This window comes from Cupressus sempervirens, chromosome 10 (genome assembly GCF_028749045.1).
Source record: "Cupressus sempervirens isolate cs-2001-9-10 chromosome 10, ASM2874904v1, whole genome shotgun sequence".
Lineage (NCBI taxonomy): Eukaryota > Viridiplantae > Streptophyta > Pinopsida > Cupressales > Cupressaceae > Cupressus > Cupressus sempervirens.
In genome coordinates this window covers 452346038-452372835 of record NC_143127.1, presented here as the reverse complement: position 1 = coordinate 452372835, position 26798 = coordinate 452346038, and positions in this window count along the sequence as shown.

The following is a 26798-nucleotide window of genomic DNA, read 5'->3' as shown; positions in this document are numbered from 1 at the left end:
ACCTTGAACTCTTCAGCAACTTCTTCATAACCATCTTTGATAGCCACATGCTAAGGTACAACATCTATATCCCTCGTGATCTCATTCTTCATCAACTCCATCTCAAATATGAAATTTGATCTAACCTTATCTAATATCATGGTCTCAATAACATCACATAGATCATCAATCACCCTAGGGTCCAATCTTGTTGGAGGCATCTTCCAAGATCTTTGTAAACCAAAAGCAACAAATTAGATAGATCCAACCTTCACTCTGACAAGATCAACCACCTAGATTACACCATCACTCTAATACCACCTGATGTAGTGCAAGGCAAGAGAATCCCTAGAGGAGATGTACTAACCCCCAAAAATTAACCACAAAATGAAATAAAAACAATAACATAGAGATTTATATCCAAAAGAACACCAATTATCATAATAGAATCATAATATTTACATCCAACATGCCTAGTTTTAAGGCCTTCTGGGTTACGGCCAAATACATAAGAGATTACAATAGTATTCTCGTAAGACCTTGTAAGATGCAATTCCTAGCTAGTCTAGATCTACAATCTAGTAAAGAACTCCAACAAGAATCTAAACTTGTGCTCGTACGCCACCAAGAAACCTTCTTGTTTCCAAAGCCACAACTGTTATCTCTGCTCAAACTTTACTCATCTCATCTATTCCATGTTGAACTAAATAATGATTCTAGACTCCACAAGGCCCTCTACTTACACTAAACAAAACCACAAGTCAACCTAGAAAGTTAAATTTATTAAATACATGACATAATTCAATACTTAGGACATGTTCAAAGTTTATAATGCATAACTAACTCAAAAGAGCACATAAGAGTACACACACTTAGACCTAGGTCCACATGTCAACTAATGATCCAAATCCAACATCACAAATGAAAAATCCCTTGGATCAAAGGTCACAAATACAATCTCCAAACTCTGCTAGTAAATTAGGAACACACAATCAATAGTCAACAAAATAGCTCTAACTCCAAGATGATAACTCTAAACTCTAAGCATGCTTAGGACAAGATTTCCCAATATTACTTGAATAGATCTCCAATCATGCAAACCATAACTCCAAAAATTAAAGCATGAAGCTCTTGCATATAGGATTTTTGACTTCCCTAGGATGCTTTTGTATCACTCTATAAGAGAAACTATGAAGTAGTATAGTTGAGGTATTTGAATTGCGATGAAGCCAAAGAGGTATTGGAATAATATCATGACAAATATGGAATGAGACATGGGTTAGGGGAGACTACAACTCACCAGATTCTAAAGTCTAGATATTATTGGCCTACCCTTTTTCAAATATACCCATGAAGATGTGTGCTCATGTCATGTGTGTCATATGAGTACTAACAGAGAAATAAACCCAGTCATGACATTGTAATTAGTCTAAAAGATCCACCCCTTTGCTAAGTGGGGGCTAGATTTTATTAGACCAATGAGCCCACCATCTTCAAATGGGAATAATTTTATATTGAGAGCCACAAACTATTACACAAGGTTGATTGAGGGTGAACCATTTTTAAATCCCATAATGCAAGTGGTCACCAATTTCCTCAAAGAATAGATCTTGACTAGAATTAGGATGCCCTTATTTATAGTATGTGATAACAGAGCTTCCTTTGCATTAATTTTCCTTATTCAATGGGCCTTCAAGAATTAGGTGATAATCAAGTTTTGATCCAACTACTACCCACAAGGGAATGGAGTTGTTGAATCCGTAAATTTTTTTTTGATAATAGTCATAAATTGTTTACTCACAAAGAATCCAAGGGATTGATATACACAATTGAAATATGCTTTGTGGACTGATAGAGTCAGAGTAAAGAATTCTTTGGATACATCCCCATATTTTTTGATTTACATCTTAGAGCCCATTTTTCTCCTTAATCTAAAGATTGTAGTGCTATAATTCATGAGGGGATACGTTAAAATGCAGACATAGTCCAAGTTAGACTAATGAAACTTTTAGAGTTGGACAAGAAACAAAAAATGAAATTGGAACATGTGTTAAAATGTGAAGTTGTTGTCAAACATTGGTTTGACAAAAAGATCCACAATAAAGGTTTTTAGAATCTCCAACCTAGTTCTCATATGGGATAAAGCGAAGGAGAAGCCAAGGATCCATACCAAGTATCAACACCTATGGATTGCCCCCTACTAGATTGTAGAAATTATAGGGAATAACACATTTAGGTTGTGCACACTAGAAGGGGAGTGCATTTCTTTGCCAATCAATGGCCAATTCCTCAAATATTATTTTGAAGCCTAGAATCATTTCAAGAAAAAATGTTTGTCTAGTCTTTTGTGTCATAGTTAGTTTCCTTTATGTTTGTCTATTTTGGTCTGAGCTTGGGGATAATAAGTATAAGAAGTATGTGCACCACCTTAACTAGTCTCAAATTTTGGAAGGGGTATTTCTTTGTCAAAGTAGTTAGATGATGTTGTCTCTTTCAAATACTAAATACCGATATCATGTATAGGAAATGAGGGGTTCATAGCTTGCGACTCAAATAGTGGAATTATCATTCTCATCACTAAATATCCATATAGGGAAATGACTAACCGAGTTGCTCATAACCTAAGAAGATAGAAGCTAGGTCTAGCCTAAGACTTTTGGCCTGAGAAAAAAGGGGTTTCTCTCATGATCATACCAAGATCACTTGTTAGCATGAGAGTGTCCCCAAATTTACCAATAGAGGAATGTAGAAGACATCCAAAAGTGAGGGATAAAGAAATCAAACACCATCTTTCACCTGTATAGTCTATGCATAGATAGGAGGGTACAAAAAGAAAGGAAAAATAGGTGTCATAAAGGAATATCCTCAAAAGAAATGGGTAGAATAAGGTCAATAGTACCAAATCGCTCCTTGATAAAATAAAATAAGCTCCAAGGGTAAATCAAGTGGAAACACATGAACCTTATGTAGTTGACAAGAGACCTGCAAACCTCGAATAATGTAAAAGGTGATGTCTCATTAAGAGCCCTCTAAATGGATACCCACATCTAGTAAACAGTGGTTAGAAGTACACCTCTGGGGGAGCTTTAGAAACTCTCACCAATTAGTAAGAGTTTTTTTTGAGACTACTAACTACTCATGGTGCCAATGCTTGGGGATGTCCGTAGAATTAACCATTAAAGTACACACTGAGTGTGAAGGTCAAAGGTCTGAGTTTTGAGCTAAGGCCTTGAATAACCTCTCATAAGTACCAAGAATCAATTCCTAACTTGATACGCTTCTAATGATGGCTTATTGATAGAGAAATGTCTACGTCATTTCTTCCTTTTTGTTGGGCTATTTGTTGTGGCTTCACAACACACACCCTATTTTTAAGTAAAAAAATGGAGACCCCAGTTTCACTTTTAGGGAAATGGATTCCACTCTGTAGAACATGGCATATAGTTAGGAGTCTCAATGCATGGTTCCCCTTTGGGTCTAGTTTAATCTAGGATGTATAATCAGTCAACATTGAATGAGGTCAAAAAATAAGAAGGACAAGTCTTGACAAGGAAAGGTAATGGTGTGAACAGGTGTAGTAGCACAGATAAACACCCTTAAAGGGTGCGCTAGGTGCACCAAATTTCATAGCTCTTGAGGGGTGCATATGTGTACATGTGTACCATGTGCACCCTCAATGGTATGCTAGGTGTGTGCCTTGGTACCCTGCACACCTATAAATAGACAAACCCGCTCCCCCTTTTGGTCATTTACAATCAGCAAACTTCAAGAGATTATACCTTCACACCCTTAGATGTCCACATCCTCATAAATCTCCTCAACTTCATATTTGTGAACCTCCAAGGTAACTCCCCAGTGCACTAGTGCACCATCCATAGGTGCAGTATGTGTGCTATGTGCACTTATGTGCTTAAAAAATAAAATAATTGCGGACATGTTGTTCAAACATCTGTAGTTGTGCACCCTCGCAAGATACTCATCTACAAAGGTATGCTTATGCACATTCAGCCAAAGGAAAGGCATTATGTCCTACAATATATGCACTAGCCCACTGAGTGCACCCTAATAAGGTATGCAAGGTGCATTATGTGTATAATTGCACTATGCGCCTTTTTGGTCAATTTGGTTAGTTTTCTTTATTTTTTGTCAGTTCGATCACATTAGTTAGCATTCTTCAATTATTCCAACATTGATATGCTAACATGTGTCTCTTGTGTAGGTCAAAATGGCATCTTCACCATCCTTTATGATAGCAAAGATTGTACCAAAACCAATCACATTCAAGTTTCAACATGCACCAAAGAAATCTCAGTCTGTAGAAAAGCATTCACAGGTTTGTAATACAAAAATGAGACATGTAGATTGAAATGACACATAGATTTAAATGTGTTCTTGGTCTTATGCAAAAGCCAAGGGAGATATCAAAGATGATCTTGTCATTGATCCGAAGTAGATTAGTGAATGCAACTTCCCACCCAATGTCTATACAATCTTTAGAATTGATCATGGCATTGGTCCACCATTACATTCCAGAAGAGAATATTGTGAAAAGTGTCATAGGGGGATGGTCTTGGACATACGCCCTAAAAATATTGAGAAGGTTTTTCAACTATCACTTGTAGATCAATTCCATAAAACAACCTATGACATAGTGGATAGGTGGTAAAGGAAGCATGAACAAGAAGTGAAAGGCTTAGTACAAGAGAAGTACATTCTTGCCTGACCCCCTACTAACAAAAGAGCTCAAAAGGTTGACATGACCTAGAGGTATATGATAGATAATATTGGCTACAACATAGTCCTCCTAAGTAGAATCATGGGACCCCCTATGGCTAGTCACCTAGAAACAAGGATGGTTCACTTCATAGAAACCATCAAGAGGAGAGGATTGTCAATTGACTGGGCCACCATAATTAGGAAAAACTTAGATGAGAATATTATATCAGTAAATTTGGACCCTCGATTCTATATAAATTCCTATTTTTTCTATCTTCTGGTAGCTAGGCCAATAGATTACCTAGGGTTGGTGAAGAGGGGAAGCATGCAAGATGCTAGCTCTTGGCTCTACATAGTGTACCCCAAATTGGTGAAGAATAATATCTTGTTCAAACTCCCATAATACAAATTGATGAATGATAGACTTTTCTTTTATATAATCTGGTTAATCAAAGGGGATTGTGCAAAGAGATTATCTATGGAAACTATCACCCAAGTAGCACAAGTAGGTGCTTATTTTATCCATTTTAACATATTAACATATATCTAGTCTGTAGGGACCCTTATGTGTCCAAAGAATCTTCCTTGTTATCTATTTGATAGCATGATATTATTGGAGATAGCTAGGTAATTGGCATGCACCTATGGTAGGGTAATAAAGTAATACAACAAGACATGGGTGTGGCCTATCACCATTAGAGATTTTGAGTTCAAGAAAAGTAGGATATAGCCACCTATGAAATTGAATTAGATCAGTATATCTTGGATGACAATCCAGTGTCCTAGCCCTACTTTGATAATTTTGGGATGGTTCAGCATCTCGTAGGAATGCATTTCACACCTGATGTTTCTATTGAAGATCACTAGATGAATTATGTAAATGACTACAACATTCAAATTAGGAATTATTGTATGATGAGTCTACAACTTGTAGAAAGATCTCTCAATCTAGATATACCTTTGAATATATGGAACAAGGATAGCATAGATGTGTTGGACCCACTATACAAGAAGGAAAAAATCTTTGAGAGGCCCATAATGAATGTCAAGATTGGGTAGGAAGAGAATGATGACATACAACATTAGGCCAGGCATGTCATTCAATTGAATAGGGATTAGGTGAGGAAGCCTTTCCACTTGGATCTAGTTCCTAATGTACCAACATTGCAAGCTATAGTGAGGCCCAAGAAAGGTAAATGAAGTGAATTCACAATTCAAACCTACCAAGAAAAGTCCCCGGTGCAATCACATAATATATACTGTCATGAGCAGGAAGTGGCATACTCCTTTAGTGATGGGGTCATGGGGAAGAAAAGAAAGAAGGTCATACTGGAGGAGAAATCCTAGATAGAAGAGGGTTAGAGTGAAGAAGAACATGATCTGGAAGAGGAAGCTCTAGCTCCACCCAAAGAAGCCCCAACCTAAATAGAGGCCTCTTCATCAGTACCAAAAAGGACTAGAACCAAAAAATTGATAATAGGAGAAAAGAGGAGGAATTTGAAGAAGAAGAAGAGCACTCCATCTCCTTAAATCATAGAGACCATACCCAAAGAAGAAGAGGAAGAGAAAGGGGAAGAGATTGAATATATTCCTCTCAATAGGAGAACTCAGTCAATAAGGGTTACAAAAGAAGAGAGATAAATAAGTGTGACCTAGATGCCTCCCTCCATTTTGGAATAATTAATTCAACTTAAGGGTCTATGGACCTAGAAAAAGAGGGATAGATCACATCATTGGAAGGGGATGGCTTAAACATCTTTGATCTCTCTGAGTTCAATTTCATGCATACTAGGACTCATCTAGAGGGGCGAGTAATAAGGAACACTCCACAAAGAGAATCATTGGGTGAGGATTAGAATCAATCACCTCCACTTCAACAAGGACCAGTGAGCATACTACCTCCACCACCAAGAAACCCACAGTTACCTCCTCCTCCACCATCAAAATAGGTAGCTATCCCACTACCACCACTAATCATTGAATCTAATAGTTAAATGGTACAAGGGGATGACTTCTAGCAACTCCACATTGATAAGGTTTCAAAGGAAGGATATATGTCGGAGAGAGGGAATGAACACCTATATTGGAATTAGGAATCTCTCCTTCAAGGATGATGGTAGCTACTCCAATAGCCAAGCCATCCAAAATGAAGAAGACCCTAGAGAGGGGTGATAAAGGAAAGAGGCTAGTTTCAACAATGATCTCATCATTAGGCCAATACATGTCTCCTATGGGTACTACTCCAGCATGGTTTAAGTGAGAGGTATTGACTCACTAAATGAGATGTGTAGAATATAAGGAGGCAAAAGGATTGGAGGCATTGACGAAGGTAGTGACAATGTCAACACCTATTTAGGGTGATCCTAAGAAACTAGCCTTCATCATGAGGAACCAAAGAAATGATTTGATAGCTCATATTTCTATTCCTCATCCCCATGCATATGTTGAGGATATTTCTCCTAAAAAATATCAAGTGAAGGAAGTAGTGTTGGGTAAGGCCACCCAAGACACAACCAAATTTTTGACCACCATGGGCCTTAAACAAGTGTTCTAGAGCTTGGATGAAGATGAGGCTAATATTTTGGAGTTGAGAAAGAAGAAGAATTTTATATAAGAGTATGTGAAGGAGATATTTGGTCTATTAGATCTTGACCATCCTAAGATTACCCTATCTAATGGCCTTAACAAATGATCGCTAGCTTGAGAATAAAGTGGTATCACAATTTTGAAGATAGAGGTGTACAAATTATTGAGTCAAATATGAACTCATTGCTAGTTATACACAAGAATTCAAATAGGCTAGTTACTATAGCAGACCGGGATTTTGCATTGATGGATGAAGTAGCCACTTGGACTAATGACCTGAAAGTATTGCAAACAATTAAGGGTGAGAGATATTGAATGTTGTGAGATATATATTCAGTAGAAGATTTAGATAAAGTAGATGATTGGATAGAGAAAATAGTGACTCTCAATATGGTAAGGATTTTGCTATATAAGAATATCATAGATGTGAAGAAAAGAGCCCTCAGTCAAAATTTTAAAGCTAATAGATATTTTATTCTGTCTAGTTTGAAGATTTTTGAAGATGACACCATAACTCAGTTGTGCTATAGCAAATTAATAGTGCAATAGTTTCAAGCCTTTTTCGAAATTGCATCCTCCAAAGATGATGTTAGGTGCATTTTTAAATCTGAGGAAGTAATCACAGAGTTAGACTTCAAGCTATAAAATTTTGTAGGGGTTGGGTAAGAATTTAGTGAGTATCAATGAGAAATGAGAATAAAGTATGAAGCCCTATACTTGCCTGATACCCTAGAGATCACCACAATGATTCAAAAGTTTAATTTGGCACATCCAAATGTCATATTGGTGGAAGGGTCACAAAACCCAAATGTTGGAAGTTGAAATTTTGACACTTAGACAAATATTGTTAATTTTGGTTTTGTCACCTCTGAAGGTGCATAGGTACGCTAGTGCAAAGGTGCGGTATTTTTGAAGGTGTGCATGTATACCAACAATTATGGATCATTACAGTGGTGTCGACAATTAACTACTAGTTCCATTTTCTGAGCATTTCATGCACCAAAAATGTGTTTTGACAGTAGTATAATTGATGGAGACATACAGTCAAGCCAGATTTAGCATCTTAAAAACTACCAAAGACTCAGGTCATCTATAGACTTATCCCATCTTATCTTCTCCTTCTTTATGAGTTTTTGAGTCATCTAAAGGTCCATGCACCATGAAATTAATAAAATAAAGAGTGTAGGCCTACTTAACACCTAGTTAGGAGTCTGTTTGTACATAATTTACTTAAAATTAGTGATTTTAGAATGTTCTTTGTAAGGAAAAATCCCTAAAAAAAAATTGATTAAGGATGAGGTTTCCTATAAATACATAGATGTAATATATATTATAGGCCAATATTGTAATGCAATAAAGCATGCTATTGATGCTATCATTATGTGTGCAGTGTTTCTTGCTAGAATGTGTGTTTTCTTTATGAATTTTTTGTTCATGAATAGTGATGGAGCCAATGGTTTTATTGTATTTTAATTCTTGTGTGATCAATTAGTTTTGGTGTTTGTCATTTTCTAACAAATTCCTCTATTGCAACGAATTAGAGAAAGGATCACCTTCGAGTTCTTGCATAGTGATTTGTCTCATGTAAGAACACTTTTCGTGGCTATCTAATTTGATGATTTATGAAATATCTTATGAATTTCATTTTTCCTTTGATGGTTGCATCGGTGGAGTTGAGGACACACTGCTCCTAATTTCATTGGTTTTCTACTTGATCCTTTCAAAGATTTAATTTGTAGAAACATTATTAGTTTGACTTTTGTCCATTAGGTATTTCATTTTTAGAAATTTCCTTTAATTTCGTGTTACCCTAACTTGGTTATTTTCTTTTGAACATGTGGTTAGAATAGCATTTCATATAGTTGCATTGTTATATATTGCATTCATCATAAAATGAAAAATACAAAAAATACAATTTTCTGTAGATTGTATTTCTTCAAAAGTTTTGCATATTAAAGTACCAGCAAAGGCCTCCTTGTAAATATTTTAAGAGAGAAAATTGTAAGGATTTATGTCATTGACATTGTACAAAATGACAACTCAACACATACCTTATGAAATCTAAACATTCTAGAATTTATTTTCTCATGCAAATGCATGAGTGCAGTTCGAATAATAATCTCCTTATTAAAATAAAAAATTTCTTTTGTCATTTTGATTTTTTAGTTGCAAGTCAAATACCTCCTTAATTAGAAAATTAACATATTTATCTCCCTGAGGTGGAATATGTTAAAGTGACACTATAGCACTAGTTGGTGCAACTTGCACTATACTTAATTGTCTTGAAGAGATTTCCTTGTCTTCACTTGGAGGCATAACTACTCATAATTCAACTTCCTTTTGTTCCAACAAACTTACTTGAGTATGTAGACTAGTGGATATCCTCAATTTATTTCAATGGGCAGAAAAAATATGCCTAAACTTCTCTTGTAACTCTCCATATTTCCTCTCCTTTCCTTTGGCCACATCATGCACATAAGAGACACATTCATTTAGGTCACATTTTGATTAAGAGAGTTTTTCATCTTTTACTCTTTGTAAGACTATGTTACGTTTGATGCTAGTATTTTCATCAACAATTTCCTTTCTAGAAGTAGAGGAAGAGAATGACCAAGTAGCTAGAGCAACAAGATCCTCACTGTAGTACATTCCTCTAGTAGGTTTATCAAACTCCTTGATATTTGGTTTCTTTCACCTCAATTCTTGTATGTTTGAGTCAAATGCTACAACATCTACTATATTAAGATTTGGTAACAATAGGATTCCTAATTATTAAAAAAAATTCTCTTGTCTTCTAGGATAATAGCCTCAAATCTACTCATCATCTCTCCTTTGATTTCTTATATGAGTTCTTCAGTAATAGTTCTAGGCCTTTGTAGCTACTTCTCTTCTATTTTTTGAAGACATTATGGCCTATAATTTTTCCAAAGTAATTTCTTGAAGGCTACTGACTTGATAAATTCACCATCTTCAATAAATTCCTTGTAAGCCTTTGCTCTTACATCTCTAGGAAAAATTCCCTTTATCTTATATGTGGTCATATTGGGAACAAGTTCCATAGACACTTAAAGAATTCCTTCATTTAAAAATTCCTCATATATATAGAGGTAATCCTATTCCTTATCATCTTCCTCAAAGATATCCACTTCTTCTAATTGCTCCACATCTTGAGTGGACATTACATCTCTTGAGGCTTCCTTTCCTTAAGGCACAAAGTCATAGTGCCTACAAGATGGTGAAGGTGGAGTAGGTGGCCTTAGAGACTATGGAGAAGGGGTTCTTCTAATTGGATCATCTACTTCCTATCCGTCTAGAATTACTAGTTCCATTAGTTTTCTATAGACTTCTTCTTGTGATATATTTTTAGGCCACCTTCAATTGTTGACATTTTTGCAAGCTCCTAACCTTGAGGCTTTCACTCCACTCTTAGCCTCTTTTTCTTCCTTTTTAATCTTCTAGAATCATGTTAGGGCCCTTCAAGAGTAAATATAGGGCTTCTACATCATCCACAAATGTTACTTTTGATGCCTTAATGCTTCCACATTTCTTATTCAAGTATCATACACACCTAATAAATTTCCAAGGATTATTCTTAGGTTTTGAGCCCAAGTCTTGGCATCTAGTAGTGAACCATAATTTGGATCTACTTTGTGATTCTCATAAAATAAATCTTTGAAATTATTCCAATACCTTTTCTTTCTCTTATGAGATTCCATATTCTCATCATTCTAATTATATCTTCTAGAAAATTAAACTCATGTTCACCCTTTGGTATCATCCTAATCTTACTCATTAGCATCTAATAAAACCCTTCGATGTCATTTACCCTCTTGGAACTAACATCCATATTGTAGAAATGAGTAACTAAACTATATCCTTTTCCCCTCTATATTATTGTAAAATGATGAAAAATTGTGAGATCAAGGAAGAAGGTTTCTTTGTTGACCTTTGCTAGAAATTCAATAACTTGGAGCATGTCAATATGCCTCATAACCCCAAGAGATCCAATTTTCAATGGGGCATACCTAGGAAACACAAAAGGTCTCCCTAAGAAACCATAAATTATGATAATAGATCTGTGTGGGTAGAAATATACATCACTCCACTAGTGACACAATTTTGGGATAGTATTACAATATATTGGTCATAAGAATGTAAACAAGAAATGAGGATTCTAATCAACTGACAAGATGATTGACCATAATTGCACTAGTAATGTCTCATCATCTATTTTAAATTCCATGTATACATGCTTGGCAAAGTATTATATTTTGTGGAAAAGGATCATGTGCATAAGTAATGAATACCATCTACAATATGTTGTCTCTCCTCTGTCTAAGGCTTCCAACCCTTCACTAATTTTGGCCTCTAGGTATTAAGGGAAATCATAAATTGGTGCAGTTCCACATTTATGTATCCCCAAGCACATCCACATTTTTGACTTGCTAAATTTTCCCGTGTTAGTTAATCCTAGCACTTGATATAAAGCAATGTGTGTGTTCAACAAGTTGTCATCATAGTTATCTACATTACCCATAATATATGACACAGTTATAGGTGTTAGCTTGATCTCGTCCACCTCTTTTAAGAATTGAGTTATTAAGTTATGTACCACATCTTGCCTAACTTCATTGAAATTATCCTCAAATATTTTGAAATCAATTTCATTGGTCACACTTAGGGTTGGGTGGAGATCGAAAGATTTCCTAATGCACTACACTAACTTTCAATAAGACCTCTCTATCTAAATCCCTAATTGTCTGTATAATTAGATCAGATTTTGATGCTAGCTCCAATAGTAAATCTATATCCAAAAAAATTATAGGAACCACTAATTTCCCAAGGTCATACTGCCACCCATTATAGAAATGGATCATATATTAGCTTGAACATACCACCGAAAAACATATAAACCCTTAATTGGCATGATTGTGTCATGGATATTTCCATACTTATCCTTCAGACTTGGGCATACCTCATTCTTCAATGTTTTCCATTCCTTCGGGGCAGCCCTAACCTCCTTGGATAAGGGGAATTGATCAATAAAATTATCTTTTAGGTACCTATCCTCATAATTGAATTGACTAGAATGTTTCTTGGGTGACATTTTGACAATTTTGAGTTACTACGAAGACTAGGGTTTCATAAGCGTTAGAAAATTAAGACTAAGGTTTTGATAGAAACCAAACATACAATAGAGATCCTATAATTTCAATCCTTTGTGAAAATAATAATTGGGAATTTAAAGATGGCTTTACATTACTTACTTGCCCTTTTGCTTAGAAATTTCACTCGAGATTTTGCCTCAAATTCTTCTTCTACAAGTGGACATAATTATATCTAGGATCTCAAATTCTTTAAGATGGAAATGATAGAATAATTCAACAATTTTAAGTCCTTCAAAGTTTCATTAACTTACAGTAGAACCTGTTTGTCTAAATCCCTAATTGTCTTTATAATTGGATCTTATTTTGCTGCTAGCTCCAATAGTAAATCTATATCCAAGAAAAATGTAGGAACCACTAATTTCTGAAGGTCATACTACCACACATTGTACAAAGGGATTCATGTATTATCTTGACCATACCACCTCCTTAAAATATCTAAACCCTTAATTAGCATAATTGAGTCATGGATATTTCCATACTTATCCTTTAGACCTAGGCGTACCTCATTCTTTAATGTCTTCCATTCCTTTGAGTCACCCCTACCCTTTTTGGATAAGGGTAATTGATTGATAAAATCATCTTGTAGGAACCTATCCTCATAATTTAATTTTCCAAAATGTTTATTGGGTTGTATTTTCACAATTTTGAGTTACTAAGAAGACTAGGGTTTTACAAGGGTTTTCCAATTAAGACTAAGGCTTCAAAAACTACCAAACATACTAGATAAATCCTACAATTTTAATCCTTTGTGAAAATAATTATTCAAAATTTGAAGATGGATTTCTATTGCTTACTTGCCCTTTGCTAAGAAAATTTTCTCTATATTTTGTCTCAAATTCTTCTTTTACAAGTGGACGCAATTATCTCTAGGATCTCAAATGGTCTAAGATGGCAATGACAGGATGATTCAATAGTTTTAAGTCCTTTAAAGCTGCATTAACTCTTGAGTGCATGTGACATAACTTTAGTTGTTAATGAAAATATTTTCCTCCCATCCTAGTACAAAATTTGAATCTGCATCGTTGATCTTTGTTTCTCTTGTATCTGATTGCTAATACCTCCATCTACGTTGACCATCCCTATCATTACCTTGGACTCATTGTTCAACCAATGAAAAATGAGAAGAGATGTTTCATAGAATCCTTTGAAATTTCAACATCTTTGGGAAGAGAGGCCACATATTCTCATATCATGTTTTCAAGGGGATCAACCTGTTGGTGTTTTAAAAGGTACTAAAACTACTAAGCGACAAAAAGCTTAGTACCAGAATGACAGTACATACACAATCTAAAGACTAGCCTATTCTTATCAACAATTGCATATGTAAGGTATTTGGACCCAACTTCAACAAAACCATAGATGGTTTTCTACTCTTTTGGCTCTGCAAAACCAGGGTGGGTATACCCAGGGATGGTTCAAATATGAAACGACTATATGAGGATTATTCCTAGTTTCATTATGATTCTCATTTCAAAATCCTCAAATATATATATAATTCTTACTAATCTTGCCAAACACATCCCATAAACAGATATGGCCAAGAAGTCTTCTATAGATCTGTAGACGTTTTTAACAACAATGGCTAACTGAAGCTAAAAAGATTTCATGCAGACAAGTGCTGGCCAACTTTGAAGATCTATAGGAAATAAAAGTAAAATTTGATTTGATGATGTATTTGAACAACCATTTGTAAGATACTTCTCTTTTAGCTGAAATAACTTGATCAGTGCCTAATCCATTGGGGTTTTAGAGTCTATAGCAAAATCTAAAATCTAATTTGTTGCCTTACAACAAATTGTATCAGCAATTCTTATCAGAATTTATCATTCAAAATCCTTTTCAATACTTAAGGAATCTTATCACATTCATCAAAGCTTTTACTTAATCCATTGAATTAATAGCAATGATAGATGGATATACAACCTAACTAGATTGCATTCAATTGCACAGGCTTTTACTCATACAACATCAAGGTAGCTAAGTATTGAGTAGAAGACAAAATTCAGAAAGAAATGATATGGGGATAGTTCATAGTTTGTATTCATTTCCTTTGAAAATGGTACATCTTTTACAATAAATTCAGAATAGCCTTCAGAAATAAACATAGTTCATTCTATCTTCATGTATTTTCAGAAAATTTGATAGAGAAACACATTACAAACTTGCCTTCAAAATTTGGACCAAAAACTAGACTAAGCACAATACTTAGAAGAAAAAGAATTCGGACCCTTCTTTAGCCTTGGGATCTCACTTAAATAGTGTGAGATGCAACAAGCTTCAGGCTAAACAAATGACAGGTGTCCTTCTAAAGACAGGAACAAAATAACAGAAAGGTTAATTACAACAAACATTTCTTGGTGGGTCCCTTTCTGTTATGCTTCTTATTTGTTGAGATACAAATAAAAACAATCTGATCTTACAATCAATCTTCATCCTCGGAGTAAGTAGCCATGAGGTTTGAAAGTGATGTGTTGTCTTCAGTTATCTGTAAATTTACTTCAGCCTGGGGAGTTTCTGTGTCCTCAGTATTAACTTCGGGGGTGATTGTTACTTTTTTACCTTCTTCCTCATCATCTTTTGATATTTGTTCCAAAAACTGATTTTTCCATTTATTAAAAACATCATCCTCTGGCCAATCAAAACTTAGAGCTTCTCTTTGTATGTTTATTAAAGAATTTGCACTTTCTTCTAAATCATCAAATTCTTTCTTCATAGCAGTATAAAACAACTGTAGCTCTTCACTTGTATTTGCCCAGAACTAGTGGCCAGCCTCACTCATAATGTTTATTATTCTTTCATTGAATAACTCATCTATCTCCCTGTTCCATTTTTCCTTTACCTTTAATGTATCAACAGATTCTAAAGCATAAGAAAATAGGGTGAATTTTTCAGCAATATATTTGGAAAAACAGAGTGTTAATCTTCTCTGTAAAGAATCTCTTTCATCACCAAAACTCTCTAGCTTATTTAACAAATCAAAAATCTTCTCAACTTGGTGATAAGGCATTTGGACTGCAGATATACATATGATTGTAATATAATTATTTCTCTCCCTCCATTTCTGCGCAAGAGATGTCAGTCTATCCTTTTCTTTATTCAACTCATCCAAAAAGGTTATAATTCTTGTCAACTGATCATAAAAAGTTGACCATTGTATTTTATCCCTCAAATATATTACACCCTGCTTTAACTTTTCTTCATATTGATTTCTCAATTTTATCTGCAACTCATGCAACTTTATTTTTCTTCTTCAAATTCCTCTGTAGTATAGAATTGTGGCCTTTCAAGGGTGTCAGGTATTTCAATGATAGGGGTTGATCCAACAAATGACTGTGAAGGGTACATAATTCTAGGCGTACTGGATTCTCCCACCTTTCTTTTCCCAAGTATCTTCTCCAATTGAGATACCCTGTTTTCCAGCTCAATTCTCTTTTTTACTTCTTAATTGTAGGCATCCACCACTATTTCATACTTATTCTGCAAATTAGTCATTTCCTTTTCTTCTCTCTCTGCAGTGGCCAAGGAAAATTTAGAATAGTCCACATTCATGTAGGTTGCTTGTACATTTGAAGTATCAGCGACCCTCCTCACAATGATATTCCCTGTTAGTCCTGAATCATCAGGCTGTAATGGAGTAGTCCTGGATCCTCTTCTTAGTGACCACATAACAAGGGCAGCTTGATCATTATTGAATGTTGTCCCTAAGAATTCCTTTTTATCTGGATCCTATAATCCTAAATTATTTGATACATAATTAAAAATTAATGCATCAGCAATATCCCAATTGGGCAATAATAAAATAGTTGCATTTTTCACCATCTGTCTACCCTTGTCAGGGGTTATATTTTGGAATTCCTGTATCATCTATTCTTTTATTTGATTCTGAATGGAGGCTTCATCCATTTTTGGATGTTCTACTTTCATATCCCTACACCTTTGTTCAAAAATGTGCATGTTTGCCCTCCATGCAAACTGATGAAAAGCCCTAGATTTAAAAAAATTGTTATCAGACAAAAATTGTTGACTGGCCTGCTCCAAAACAAGGTCTAATTCCCTTCGTCTGAAATCTGCTACAGTCAATTCAAAACTTGGCACATGAGGCTCCTGGGGGTTCCCTTCATCAATTTCTACTTGAGTGACAAAAACTCCTCCTTGCGACCCCATTTGTTCAATTTGCTCATTGGTGAGCTACTCTTCCTCAATTCTCATTGGAGTTTGGGAAGGTGAGTAACCTTCATCATGGGATTCTTCTTCCCTTATTATTTTTCTTCTTTTGGGAGAAGGTTCAGGGGGTCTTTCTTCAAGGACAGTACTAGTAGATTCAATTACCTATTTTTCTTTGTTTACAATGGGCATCTGCTCTCGAATAATAGTATATCCTGTCCTCTTTCGGACAACCAGTGGACCTACTCCTATGTTAGGGGTGAAACCCAATTTCCTCATAACTTCTCTGGCTTTATCTGGAAAAGAATCAATAAAATGTTGTTTCTTTTCATTCATTACCTCCATTATTTCTGAAAATGTACTCATGAGTTTATTTATCCTATCTACATTATTTGTAGCATTATTAAGAGGACTGTAATCTTTGTCAAAACAATTACTGAATTCCAAAACTTTTGAATAGACTCTCCATTTTTCTTTCTTTGTTTCTTGTTCCTGGAGAGAATATTCATTTCTTATTATATCTTCAGGGAAATAAAATTCATGTTGACTTGGACGAAGCTTGATTCTATGTCTAAGAGCAGAATTAAAGAAGTCTTCTGTGTCACAAAAATGAGCATGAGATATTGCCATCTTATACCGATCCAAAAATTTGTAGAGGAAGATCCACCCTTCTTTAGTGATTACAAAATAGTGAGCTATAGTGCAAGTAGGAAAAATTGATCCTGTTCCTCTTTTGTGCAAAAAGGTTTCCTCCACTCCTCCTAACTGCCATAAAAATTCAGCTACCCCTACCTTTAAAGGTACCTGATAGGGTAGTACATGGGGTGTCCCTTTGAAACCATAGACCCTAATGACAGTTGAGACTGGATATGGGATGATATCTCCCCAATTATGTGACACTTTTAAACTATGGGGTCTATCCATAGGCCTAACAAGATGCATTAGTGCCTTAGGAATTCTGGGATTGTCACTTAATATGAGGCATCTTAGTTTAGAAGCAAAATGCCTATCAAATCTGACAAAACTAGCATTTTCTGACTCCCAAGTCATGTTTGCACTCCACAATTGAACTGGTAGTGCCTCCCCCTCTTGTTCCCTATTTAAAACCATTTCTTTAGCGAAATATGTAGCCCCCTTAAAAAGGAACATATGCATCAATAGGGAGTACTGACCCCAGACCTTTTCCACCTTGCCCTTTGCAATCCCCACCAATCCATTATGAATCTCATTAGCCAGGTAAGATGCAAAATCAAAAATTATTTCTACACCAAAAGAAGAGATTTGGGTGATCATATACATGAAGCTCACTGGAATAAAGTCTTCTTCACCCTCTCCGAACACTCTGCACAGGGTCATGTATATTTCTATTGCCCTAGCATTAAAGCATGATTTCTTGAAAGGTTCTTTAGAAGATGATGTTATTGTTGGTAGATTTCCAATCTTGCCTATGTGGGCTTTCAATGCACCTTGTCTAACTATATCCCTTTTGGACATATATTCTTTTTCTAACTCTATCAAATTAATGGGCACATGATACATGGTGAGAGGTCCCAAACTGAAAACCTTCCTAATTTCTTTTGGATTGATGGTGATTAAAACCTCACCATCCATTCTTCTCACTACCTTAGTGGCTGGATCATAGCTTTTTGCTACAGTTTCAAGCAGTTCATAATCCATAAACACACTGGGAACAACAAGCTTTCCAAGGTCAAAATTCCATATATTGGCATGAGGGGCATATAATTTCCTCTCTGCGAACCATTTTTTGAACAGACTCAAACCAGTTTGAGAAGTCTGAGCATCCTGAACCCAATTACCCTTATCATACAATCCATTAGCTACCCTTAGCCTAGGGTTCAATGAGGTTAACCTCTTAACTTGTGTTGTCTCTACAGTAGACTCAGGAAGCAACTCAAGCAAATCATCATGCACATTCCTATCCAAATAATTTACTGCACCTGAAAATCCCTTCTTTGGAGGCATCTTGGACTTATTTTTCACAGAACTGGAAGGCCTACGAGGATTATGGTAGTATTACTTACTTGAATTTTTTCTTTTTTTTCCTCTGTATTTCCGCAAACTTTTTGCGAACAGACAACTTCACAATTTCTACCAGGCTTTGGCACACTTTCCTTCAGTAATTGCTTCTGCACAAGAATGGCTTCAAATCTTTGCTCGCGTAAGATGAAACTGATGAAATCTCTCTGTATTATACTCTATTTTTTCTCACGAACGATGCTTTCATGTCTAATTAATACAAGGAGTGGCACTACATTTTGTGTTTAAAACTGCACCGTCGATCTTTAAAAATCCTACGATCATGTGATACGGAGAGAACAACTAGGAGTTGCATTTGACATGTCAGTCACTTTACCCAATGAGAACTTAGCACGTGTATCATTCTTTCCTTGATGGCACTTGTATCTGGACCTACTGACATCTGAGGACACGTGTCAGCATGTCGCTACTTCGTTATGCATAAAAAACAAGCATCTTGTCATAGCGAAGCAGCGACAATCATCGATCTGATTCAGAATCAATCAAATGATATGCTACTGGGTTTTCTTAGAAAGAAAATGGTGGGCCCTATTTTCTATGTCGCTATAATTATCTCCCTTGCAACTCTTCATAGAAAGAAAGTGATAGTCGTTGATCACATACTCAATCAAGGGTGAGGAGACTGTGCGGGGTCTTCTGATTCATACTCGCTATGTCGCATGGCTTAAAAAACATGCAATTTTGCATAGCGAGGTAGCGAGGGCCGTTGATTGCGTTCCAAGCTAACGTTCAGGATGTCTTTGCACATTTGGTCAGAAAAGCATTAATTAAAACAAAGATCTCTGCATAGTTGGTACCTAACAAAAATTTGTTGTAGTCCTAATTATCATTCCATGTCACCAAAGGTCATCGTCGATCTTTCTTTTTTACAGGGCCTCGCTACTTCGCTAATGGTGAAGTATCTAATTTTTTCGATAGCAAGGTAGCGAGCTCTGACATTTTAATGAATTCCGTACCAAAAAATGCAAGGGACAGAAGATAATAATTTATGTTTCTTAAACTACTTCTAACAACGGCATTTATGACTTGTCACGCCACCTGGTGAAGTCGAGGCACCGAAAAAATGCAACGTCACCGCCCCTTCAAACTTTACGGGGCCTCGCTACTTCGCTAACAATGAAGTGTCTAATTTTTTTGATAGCGAGGTGGAGAAGCGTCAAAAAAATCATCATTTTGACTCTATTTTTAGATATTCTACTGGGTCCCCTTCCTTGTTTGGACGGTAGTTGCAACGTGTACCTGCACAATAAATCATTCAGAAAACCAATGTCCGACCACCGTATCTTCACTTTGCGGTCCTGCCTCATAAAATACTTAGCACTCGCTACCTCACATGGATTAAAAAGCACGCAATTCTTCATAGCGAGGTAACGACAACGGTAGATCTACTTGGATCTGACGGTTGGAAAGATTGAGAAAAAGGGGAATCTCGAGGAAACAAAAAAAAAAGGGACAGAATATTCGTCTCACTTGAAAATTCAAAAGTTTCGCACTCGACAGTTTATGAATAGATAGAACATAGGGTTTTCATGAGTTTTTTCTTATGGATGGATTATCCAGAAACCCTATGTTTCACTTAGAAATAAAAAATTTGACTTTTCTATAATTTAACAAAAACCTCTGTTGCACAAAAAGTCAGACCAACACAACCCTCACAAAATATGAAGGTCAACGATCTTCATCCCCAATGTTTGTTTAATGTTTAATATTCATTAATGAAAGATTAAGTCATTTGTTGATATAGTGCATGTGTAGAATCTTCCTTTTAATTGGCTCAAACTCCCTTAGTGTTGTAAGGACATGTGGAGACATTTCATGTCTTTAAATTTGAGGAGAGAGAACCTCATGAAAAGACAATAACTATCAATCCATCTTCGTTTAAGCTCATGTTTCACCAGTTGCATTCGGGCCCACTGAAACCATCCATATGGACCAATAATATCTCAAATCCCTATTGACTCCTTAGGTCCCATAGAGAACTTCCCTTGCATCAGCGTTGGACACACATCAAGTTCTCACTTTTTAGTGTGATCTTCTACAAACATCCTAAAAATGTGACGGTCATCTAATCTTCTCTATAGGATCCCTCTTCAAATAACATTCCTCCAAACTTGGTGACATGTGGAATTATCCTATGTTTTTATGTAAGTTCCTTTAGATCCTCTAAAAACATGAAAGTCTTTTCACTATCTCCTTTATCAACTATTTTTTTGTCCCACCATGTCCTATCTAAGTTGGAACCAAATGAACTAATAAAGGAGGAATAATTATGTTGAGTCACCAGGTCCCACCATGATCCCCTAAGCCCAAGCTTCCTTCTATGTGAAACATCACTTGAGAACCTGGGACCACCCTACAACACATATACACATCTCATATTTTTGTATTTTTTTCTATCAGTTCTCCAAAAATATGATGACCATTAGATCTTGGTCCCACCTCATCTGCACAAGAAAATGCTTAAAACAATTACATACCAACATTATAACATTTAAAAAAGGTGTGGACCCCAATGGAAAACTAAACAATAAGTTATAAACACCTAAGGACACAAGGGGAACTCAACATATGACATGACGACCCTTACTTAAGTCACATTATTAGAAGGAAAATTTTCATGAGGTCAAGACATATCATTTAAAATACTAGGTAAAGGGGAACTACCTTTCATGACATAAGGAACCTCATTTAAGTTACTTAAAATTTTACTTTAAAATATAAAATTTGGAGGGTTTTTCACTCAACAACTAAGGTCTTTAATTTTATAGGGTAACTTCTCATTTGACTATACACAAAAACCCTAGTTCTGGTTAGTCCAACAATTCCCCCCTCAACCTTACCCAAGGAAATTCAAACCTGTGACCAAGCTCTGATACCATTTGTTACAAGCTAGAGTTTTTGTTACACCAAAAGATCAACCTATTAATGCTTGATACAACCACTAGACATATAGAACACAGGAGGCAGCTAAACCATGTCACAAATCCCAGAGGGGAAGGCTAGAGGTGAGTCCAACATTGGTCCCCTTTATTTTATATTTTATAAATGATTCTTTGTGATATTATTTAATTTTTAGGACCATTCAATTAATTAACCTAATTAAAATATTCAATTAAAAATTGGGGACATTACGAATCCTCGCCGCCCAAAGATTGCTTGTCCTCAAGAAATTCGCAAACTCTATGATCCATATCATGTGTAGATGCAGATTTCTCTATCTACTGAAAACTCCATGCTTATTTAGGATTACATGTACATAAATTAATTCAATTCAGATGAGTATTCTACTAGTTGGGCTCTGTTGCATCACTCTATTATAAACATTGCTATATCCAAAACCAATAGGATCCCAAGGGAGACAATCATTAAATACATTGATGTCTAGATCCACAACCTTCATGCAATCATCAATCTCCTTAGGAACTTTACAGTACATCTAGATTCTATTATTTTTATGAGGAAGTCCTTCACATGGAAAAATTGCAGTCATGCACAACTTAGGCTCAACTAAAGGATAAACTTCATATTCAACCAACTGGGGTTACTCGTGCAAGGAATCATCAGTAGCATCTCCATAAAGTTGAATAACTACTGGTAGAGATTTCTCATTTAGAGGATCACTGATATGACCTAAATTTTAAAGTTGATCCATGAGTGTTGGTTCCATGAAATAAATACATGCATCTTCTTCACCATTTTTTTCATCTTGAAGTTCCAGGTACTCTCCACTTGTAGGCATAGAAAAAGATTCTTCCAAATCCTCATGTGACTCTTTATTTTCCTCTTGTACCTATATCACTTCATCTTGTGGCCACTTATTAATCTCCTATGTTAGACCATTATTAAAGAGTTTATTATGCTGAGATGACAGATACTTCATTCATAATTCTATATAATCCTTAAAAGATATGTCTCTCTCACATCAACCAATCACCCAATCTTGCTTAATTTTCTTTAGTGTCTCAACCAACATGGGAGTTCTCATTTTCTATTGCTCTACCCTAGGAATGAATGTTTTCATAGATGGCCTTATACATGTTAAGAGATTGAGTGTTTCTTTTGACCATTCATAGAGCCTTTATTGACTTCTTATCTCTCTCATTGTATCAATCAACCCATGACTAAGTGTCATAATTTGAACTCAATACTTGATAGGCTGGAAATGTTACTAGCTTTGATATCACTATAATGTTGTAAAATAAATCTATGTTAGCAGGTGATCTATGAAAATATGAAATACTAACAACAGACTTGATCAAACAATAGAGAAGACCTCCAAAAAATAATGACCATTGTACTAAGTGTGCCAAGATCATCAATTGGTAACCAAATAAGATTATAGTTGAAAGCAGTGATGGTTCTCTAATTTTCTAGATCCATGAAAATTATTACAAGTGACAGAATAGGGTGAGCATTGAATCCCATCGAAACCAAAATAGCCAGGTAGGGAAGATCTTTCACTTCCAAAATGGTGAATAATCTAGAACTCCAATAGAAATTTGCAAATACAAATAAACAACCCAAATCACACCCAAAAAACTACCTACATATCGTACATAAATACCCCTCCAAAGAAAAAGTGTTGAGGGTTTACAAAAGAGTGTCAACACGACAAACACCTACAAATAATTAACATGATTTGGTCCCCTTTATTTATTTATTATTGAAATTAATTACAAAGCATGTGCTCATTTAAGAAACAATATGATAATTACAAGATCATTCAAGCTCCTTTTGAGAAACCACACTAGAAACAACATTTGGAAGACTAAGAGTCACAACTTAGAATCCACTTTTTTACAATGAGACAAATACAACCAATAGAAGACCAAGAGTCACAACTTAGAATTCCACAAAGATGTCCCTCCTGGGATTTGAACTAAGGTCTCCACAATGAGAAGTCATCACTTCAACCAACTAAGATAGATGCCTTATACTATTTTTTATATTGAAATCATTTACATATCTTGTTCTCATTCAAGAAACAATATGAGAATTGCATGCTTATTCAAACTTCTTTCAAGCAACCACACTAGAAACAACATTTGGAAGACCAAGAGTCACAACTTAGAATTCCATAAATATTTCCTTCTTGGGATTTGAACCAAGGTCCCCACAATGAGAAGTTATTGCTTCAACCAACTAAGCTAAACCCTTTGGATGTCCCCTTTATTTTATAAATTAGTCCTTGTGATATTATTTAATTTTTAGGACCATTCAATTAATTAACCTAATTAAAATATTCTATTAAAAAGTAGGGATATTACAACATGGTCTACCATTCATGGAAATTAAAAATCTCTAGCAAAAGTATTTCTTCAAAAACTATCCATGAACTGGCAGTTCAAGAAGATTAGCAAAAAGCTCCTTATTAATATATGAGTCATCCCCCTACTTATTATGAATCAGGTATGGCCCCAACCAAATAGGATCATACTTCCCATGTTTTCCTTTGTCTTCCAATCTAACATTCTAGAGTAGTACCATCATCTGGCTCAAACTTCCTATTTGTTGACTTCTTATCATATAGGCATTTCATTTGTAGCTATAACTTGGCATTCCCAGTTGATACTTCCCTCCTAGTTTCATCCAACTCAAGGATATCATTCAGTCTATACTTCATTTCATCGGTAGTATCATCCTCATATTTTTTAATAAATTTATACATTCCAATTAAATTTTTCTGAGGAATCTTGCATGAATCTCGTATACCAAATCAAATAGTGTAGAATCAATTGCCTTCTTCATTGTTACTTGATCTGCCCATACTACTAAAGGTAACTTAGAATCCCAAGCCTTCTATATCTCATCTAGAATCATTTTAATAACCTTCAAGATTGTTTTATTACTAGATTTTGCCTACCCATTCTGCTAAGGGTGGTATGGAGAAGAAGTGGACCTCGTTGTTCCATACTTATCACAAGATTGGATATACTCATATAACCTAAAACACATAGAATTGTCTGTCACAATTTTTTTAGGGCATACAAATCTAATGAAAATATTATTAATAATGAAATCATTAACTACTTTTCTAGTGGATTTCTAGTTGGGATAACTTGCACCCACTTTGTGATGTAATATGTTACTACTAATATCCAAGAGTGACCACCACTATATTTATTGGAAATTTCACCTATGAAATCTATACCACATTATTTAAAAGGTGCTTGTACTTCCACTAGCTTCAAAGGTAAATTCCCAAATAACTTCAATTTTCTTGCAGACCTTTGGCAAGCATCACATTTCTGCACCAGCTCATGAGAATCCCTAAACAAAGTGGGCTACTAAAACCCAACCTTTATTACCTTGTGATATGTGGTCTTTTCCATGTAATGACCCCACATACACCACTATGCATTTCACTCATAAACTTAATTGAATCATCTTGGTCTACACATTTCAAAAGTACACCTTTTGTACTTCTCCACCATACTTTTCCATTAACAATGATATATATGATGGCTTGAAGCTTTAGTGCTCATTTTTCATTAACATTCAGTTTAGGAGGAGTAAACATGTATTGTAAGTAATGAATAACATCTTTGTACCAATCATAAGAATCCATGTCACACACATATGGCCTATGGTCATCATCCACTTGATTTATTTGATTTGTGTCTAGGTTTGACTGTGTCATCAACTTTGACAATCCCTAGCCTCTAATATGAACATCAATGTTGAACTCTTGGATTCTATTAATCCACTTGCACCTTCTACCTGATACCTCTTGTTGAGAGAAAATGTCTTTAATAATAACACTTGAGACAAAAGCAACCATTGTTTCTCCCATTAAGTAACACCTAAATGATTTGACCACTTTTACCAAAGCATATATCTATTTCTCATTGAAATCATACTTTAGATCTACTACTTGATGGGAATTACTAAAAAAAGGCTATTGGTTGTTCAAAACCTTATCATTTTTCTAGAGTAATATTGTTGCAACTGTGTGGAATGAAGAAAAATAAAATATGTGCATGGGTTTTTTGTAATTAGGAATTCTCAACACTGGTGCATCCTTGATTGCTTTTTTAATGTTATAGAATGCAATGATTAGTTCTCCATCCCATTTATTCTATGCTCCTTTTTTTAGCATATTTGATATGGGCCTACTAATCTCTACAAGATTTTTTGCAAACCTTCTCAAACCTATCCAAAAAATGAGTGGATGTCTTTCACGTTTTTGGGCCTAGGAATCTTATCTATTACAGCAACCCTTTTTGGATCTATCCTAACCCCCTCCTTGGATACTAAATTACCTAGGATCTTATCTTTAGTTACTCCAAATGCATATTTTCTTGGGTTATGAGAGACATCATACTCCAACGCCCTTACAAAATAATATATCAAGATGTTTACAATAATCTTATTATTTCTTGGAGTAAGCACTAAGGTCATCTTGATATATCACCACGAACATATCTATAAAGTCAACAAAGGCTAGATGTATAGCCCTTTGAAAAGATGCTCCAGCATTAGTGAGTCTAAATGACATTCTTACATATATAAAGGACCTCATGGTGTAGTGAAAGAATTTATGCATTGTTCAACTTCATCCACCAATACTCAGTTATACCCAAAGAAACCATCCATCATTGATATTAGTTTAGAGCATGTTACTCTTTGTCACATAGCCTCCATTTTTGGTAGCCTATAAATGTCTCTTAATGAGGAAATGTTTAAATTTGAGACCTAGGTAGAGTGCCTAACTGGTTTTATAGTACCTCCATCTCTGAGTTTCATCAACTCTTCTAGCATCTTTGGAGCCACAGTGGGGTTTATTGGCCTTTACTTTTCCCTTAATGGATTAGCATTTTCTTTGAGAAGAATAACATGTTTGAAAAGTTCATCCCTATAGGCCTTTAAATCATTGTATGACCATGCAAAAAAAATGCTTTTATTTCCTTAACAGCTCAATCAGATATTTTCGTACAATAGGAGATAATTATTTACCTATATATACCTGCTTGGGAGCTTCACTTTTTCCTAAATTTATCTCCTCCAACTCCTCTGAATTCTTGTCTTTAATATCTTATTCCACCATGTCTTTGTTATCAAAGATTCTTTCCATAACAACTAAGCTTTTCGGAACCTTGTTAGTCTTGAGCTATATCATGTCATTAC